Raw genomic sequence first — 6,091 nt, forward strand, 5'->3', positions numbered from 1 at the left:
CGGCACGCAGTCGGCGTTCAATCCGTAATTATGGGAGAGGAGAGTACCTGCACTTCAGTTTTCTTTTCTAAAAGCTGGAGACGTGGCCTCTAGCCTGGGCTTCCTGCCCGCTGGGGAGGCCTTCCTCAGGTTCCCACCGTCCACACTCACACCACATGGTCTCCAGCTGACCTGTACACCGCCCGGCCTCCAAGACAATGAGTAGGGCCCTGCCTGGCGCCCTGAGCGTCCCAGCGCCCCGCCCAGACAGGTGGTGGGAGGGGGGCAGGTGTTGCTGGGTTGATCCAGAGGATCAAAGCTGGGCTGGAAGGGCTTTGCGAGCCCGGAGCGCAGCACCCCCGCCAGTGCTGGTCGCCGTTACTGTGGTAGTTAATGTTATTTGTGTGGTTTGCAGAAAAGGCCCTGCAGCTGGGCTTCTATAAATATTAATCACCAGGCCATCTCTGCTCCTGCTCGGCCAGCTCCCTGCAGGAGCTGGAGTAGTTGGGGTCCGATGAGGCCCAATGGAAAATTCCCCTCGGGCCCGGCTCCAGATCGCTGGGGGCTGTCACTGTCCGGGAACTGCCCCTCCCCTGCTCTTCCTGAGCCCCTCCAGGCTCTGGCGGCTCCCAGAGGTGATGGGGAGTGGCATTCCGCCAGGCCTGGCTGCATGTGCCATCCCAGCTCCTCCTGTCTATAGATTCACCCACTGTGTGAAGGATGAGGCTGTGCCATGCCTGGGCTGGGCATCGTGGGGTCTGTGCCCCCTTGTGGGACAGGCAGGCTTGTCCAGAAGAGGGGAGCACACCCGCCCCACCCCCTCAAGCGGCTCCTGGTCCAGAGGGAAGAGCCGGTTGTCTGACAGGTTATTTAGAAATTTACAGGCCCAGTGTTGCGGGCCGACAGTCTGCCCCGGGACCTGCCTCACACCATTAACACACCCAGACTCATTGGCAGCAGCAGACAGAGTGGCCCTCAGCCTCTGTAAAGCCACAGGTTTACTATGAATGCCAGCAGGGAGGGTGTCGGGGGAGCAGGGGCTGCTTTTGGTATGGACTGGCCTCGCTGTCGCCTCTGAAAATGTAAACACAGCAGCACTGGACTGTGGCTGCCGCCTTATTCTCCGGCAGAGTTTTCCCTCTAGCTTTCTTCGTTCTTTCAAAACGATGCGCCTTCGTCTTGAGAAGGTGGGCTGTGGGTACCTCTGCTTTTCTGAGAGCTGCGTGCTGAGCAGGGGGACCTGGGGCTGTGAGCTCAAGCAGGGGTGAGGAGGGATGGGGTGGGGGGGTGGAGAGGGAGGGCAGCTGCCCAGCAGGTTTGAGAGGTGAAATCGGGAGTCACTGCTCAGCCTCCTGCTGCCTCCCTGCTCCAGGCACAGCGCATGGGCCATCTGATGGCAGCCCATCGCACCACGGCTCCCCACGGGCCTTCGGGACCCTTCGGGCTGTTCTAATCACTGCCTTGGCCTCCAGGTGCCAGCCTGGCTTTCTGCCCCCTCCCCCCTGCCAGTCCAAGGCTGGGGGGTGGGGGGCACATCTGCAGTCCAAGGCTCCTTGGTAATAACACCTTTGACCCTTGGCCCATGAATCTCGGGACTGGCACACCCCTCCTGCCCTGCCCCAGAGGCAGGCCCCTCCTCCCATTTAGGATGTCTCTGAGCTGGGACCCAGAGCTTTGGGTCCAAGCTCCATTAGCTGCTCCTGCCTATGCCCCTGATCAGGCAACCCTCGGCCCCCTCGCTCCTGCTTCAGTGGGTCCTGTCCCCATGGCCGGCCTCCTTTGGGGCCTGGTGTGGGTTCTTCGGAAGGGACCCTGGGGCAGAACCCGCTACGTGCGTCCCTATCTGTTGCGCATGGAACACCTGACGATGACGTTATTCGTGCCCCTCTCCACAGTGTGTTCCGGGGTAGGGCCTGCTCACTGGCCCAGCGTCCGGCTCCTGGAACGGGCCCCCGACAGTCCATGCCCCACAAATGCTGAGGGGGCATTTACAGCCACCGTGATGTGGGCACAGAGTCAATCCTGGATTCCAGTCCTGGTCTTGCCACTCACGGTCTTGGTGGGAACCCTCTCCGTGCCTCGGTTTCCTCATCTGTACGTGCGGGGTAACAGCACGCCTCCCCGACACAGCGCTGTGAGCAAGGGGGTCGCTGTGTGTGTGATGAGCGCGGGCGGGCACCGGCCACCCATGAGGGCTGCACACTCATTGACCCGGCCTGGGTGGACAGGTACTGGGCGGGTCTTACAGCCGCCATCCATCCATCCATCCATTCATTCATTCATTCATTCATTCCCTGAATGCCCGCTAGGTGTTTGCTGTGAGCCAGGCACGGGGCTGGGCACAGGGGCTGGCTCTCAGATGACTCAGAAGGGAGGGGGGATCAGGAGATGGGCAGGTAAGTAGCACTCCTGGGATTTACTCCAGGCTGATGGGAAGGCTCAGGGGTGCAGGGGACCGCCCGGGGGTGGGGCAGAGGAGGGCTGAGTCTGTAGAGAAGGGCAGGTGGGCGCCTCCTGGGATAAAGCACAGGGCGCACTCAGACACGCTCCTTCCATTAATGATCACAACAGACAACCACCGGGACAGGACCTGTGCTGGCAGCCGGGGACACGGAGCCACAGCCCCAGCCTCACACCCAGGCGGCCAGACCTTCCCAATCCGAAGAGCACGTGGAAACCCTGCGCGGGAAAGAGCCTCTTCGCCGCAGTGAACGCTGGCGAGCTCCTCTGAGGCAGGGGCTGGGGAGCGAAGGGCCATGAGAATCATCGTTAAAATCCTCTCTTTATTCAGGAGGCGGCTTACATTTACAAGCTGGTTATGAAAACATTAACAACACACAGCAACATTTCCGGTTCTGGGGAGGAACTGGTACTGGAGGGCGGCTAGTTATAGGAACACGTTTTCTGTAAAACCTCAGGGAGTAGAGACAAGGTGGTAAGCCTGTGATTGGGGAAGGAGGGCGGGGCGCGGGGAGAGGGTCAGAAATGAGAGACGTGGGTTTGCCCAGAGGCGGCCAGGCACCCCCATTCCGCCCCTTCGAGGCTCTCCCACCCACCCTGCTTCGGGAGGCCTTGGCGGAGGCCAGGTCCCGTGGGTCGCTGTTAGGTGGAGGGAGGGACAGGCTCAGCCCCACCCACCCCCTGGCGGGGTTCCCTGCACCCAGGCTGAGACCGGCTGAACTCCAGGCGGCTGCTTTACTCTGAAGAGCTCACACTCATTTAATGACTCACAAGAGGGCCAGAGGGGACCTTAGGGAAATACCACAGTTTTGGGATCAGAGACAGGACGGCCTCCTGCGGGTTTCCCAGCCCTGGCACCAGGGGCGTGGGGGCCAGAGAATTCGTGGGACTGGTCAGCTGTGTCGCCGGCGCCTGCCCACTGGATCCCAGCAGACCCGCCTCCGCGCCTGCAGGCTGTGCAAACCGGAATGCCTGCAGACCTGGCCCCGGCGCCCCGGGGGACAGTGTCCCCGGTGGAGCAGCACTCGCCCGCCCGGCAGTTCAGAAACGATGTGGCTGGATGCCCTGGGCTCCACACCCAGGTCTCCTGCCGGCCCGCCCGGCCCGCCCACCTCCCAGTCCTCCCGGAGACCCGTGTCCTCGAGAGCAGAGGGTGGGAGGCTCCGCGCCAGGTTCCTGGGCCCTGGTCAGGCCTCTGGGTCGTGGGGACAGCGCGTGACTCTCGTGTTGCGGGGAAGACGGCTAAGGAGACAGACGCTGGTCCCGGGGTGCCGCTCAGGCACACGGAGGGGCTCGGTGAGGGAAGGGATGGCGGTCGGGGCAGGAGCAAGTTCAGGCTGGCGCCGCACTCAGGGCCTCCCGGGCACCGCCACGGTGCAGCCCGTCCCAGGCTCCCTCTGCCTTTATTAGGTTTCCTGACAAAAATGCTAACGTTACAGGGACTCAGAACAAACAAGGCAACTCACAGTCCAAACCCATGTGGTGGGCTGTGTGTACCCGCGGCCACGCCCCCACGCTCCTGGGAGCCAGGGTTCCTCACGCGGGGCAATCCGTCCTCTCCTCGGTCTCTCGGGTCAGGAGGAGGGGGCCCCTGCACCCCACCCTCCCAGCCCCTCCTCCCGACGGGAAAGGGCGTGCAGAAGGTGGGACCTCAGGAGTGCCTCGCGGGGACCCCCTGGCCCTGCTTACCCTGCTCCCCCCCTCCTTTTTTGCTTGGAGATGAGCGACCCTGTCCCTAGGCTCTCGGGGCCCCGCTGACCCATCCCCTCCTCCGTCTGTCCCTCTCGCTGAACCACCGGGTCAGGGGCCCTGGAGCGGGCGGGGTGAGAGCTGGGCCCCCTGGCTCTGGCTGCTCTGTCTGGCCCTGAGCGCTGCTCCTTGGCCGTCCCGTCCAGTCAGCCCAGCCCACCTGCTCTGGGGACAAAGGGCCTTTGCCAGGAATTGGTGAAGGGGCAGCTGAAGGTGGCAGAGAACAGGATGCCGGTCCCAGGGCTGGGCTGGTAACCCAGGGTCACCCCAGCATGCGGGGAGGGGGTGCCAGGGCCAGGTGTCCGCCCTGACAGCTCCCCACTAACCTACTGCGTGGCCCCAGCTGCCGTTCTGGAATTACAGGTCCCGGCAGGCGCTCGGAGCCCTCCTGGCTGGGGACTGGCGAACACGCCCACCGAGCCGCCAACCCGGGCGGACACGAGGTGCCTCCTCCGGGGCGACGCGGCCCAGCCGGAGGCCGGCCTGGGACAGGCCATTCCGGGGGCTCACTCAGGAGGGTGTGGACGCAGGGCGACGCCGGGCCCCCAGCCTGTACCGCCCGCAGAGGGGGGGCAAGCGCATCCTGAGCTGAGGGTTCCGGGCACAGAGGCCGGCCTCAGCTTCGCAGCAGGAGAGTGGACAGTCACGATGACCAGGCCTGTCTCCGCCCTGCACGCCTGCCCCGGGCGAGGCTGGAGGAGTGGACCCGCTGCACACGGCACGCAGCACAGGGAGATGCGGACAGCAGCGGGGAGGGTCACTGTGAATAGCATCACCACTGACGGTGGGGGAGGCCCTGCCGGCGGAGAACCATGGCCAGGCAGGAGCAGGAGGTGTCCGGAGGGCGGTGTGTGTCTCCAGGAGGGAGGCAACCTATGCTGGCGGCCAGCGGGCGCCCAGGCCGTCCATTTAGAACTGGCTGCACGTGGCCTGTCGCCGCTCCAGCCGAGGGGCACATTGGCCCTCCCTCGGATCCCGACAGTGCTGATGCCCAAAGGGGGTGGGGTGGGTCAGGGGTCTCATTTGCCTCCTGACCGTGACCTCATGGACAGGGGGAGGGGCAGCGTGTGAGAGTAGGAGCTGGCAGAGCGGTCACTGTGCCCAGGCCCCGACAGGGGTGGCATCCCCTTAGGACACGCCAGGCTAACGTGTCCCCCGGCCTCGCACAGCAGGCGCTGCTCTGCTCACCGGGGGGGCCCTCACACAAACGTCACCCAGGTGGGACACCTACAGCTCGCAAAAGGGACATGGGGTTAAAATGTGCAGAGAACATTCCAGAAAACGCAGGGCCCTTTCTCCGAGGAGCAGCCGCTGCAGAGACCGGCCCCTCCTTCTCAGCGCTGGCTCCTCGAGCCCGGGGGGCTCTGGGCCCTTCACCCAGAAGCCCAAAAGGGAGCCCCAGGCTGGGGTCTGAGAGAGCATCTGCCCCCTGCTCAAGGGACCCGGGGGGCAGCAGGAGGCCTGAGGCCTGGCCGGACCCAGCACGCCACCCGGACCGTCCCACACCCTTCACACGATTCTGGCTGCTTGAGTCTCACCCTTTGGGTCCCTCGGGGCTCCCCTCTGCATGCATCCTGGGAAAGTCGGACTCTGGCCACACAAAGAGGCTGTGCTCAGCTCTAAAGGGGGGGCAGGCTCCCGATCTCCCCGTGCAGCCTGGCAGAGAGAGGGCCCTGGGCAGGGGCATGTGCGTGCCCCATTCCCAGGAGCTGGAAACTTCTACTTGTGGCAGCTAGAACCGGTCCAGGCCACACCTTGGGAAACGACCTCTGCACACTCAGGGCTGGTGTAAGTGTGCCCTGGATGTGCCACCGGCCACTGAAGGTGGCACCACCTGGTCTCCCCATCCCAGGTCGGACCCCCGCCTCGGGCCCTCTGTCTAAGAAAGGCCTTCCTCATGGGC

The sequence above is a fragment of the Myotis myotis genome, unplaced genomic scaffold, assembly GCF_014108235.1.
Source record: "Myotis myotis isolate mMyoMyo1 unplaced genomic scaffold, mMyoMyo1.p scaffold_m19_p_1, whole genome shotgun sequence".
Lineage (NCBI taxonomy): Eukaryota > Metazoa > Chordata > Mammalia > Chiroptera > Vespertilionidae > Myotis > Myotis myotis.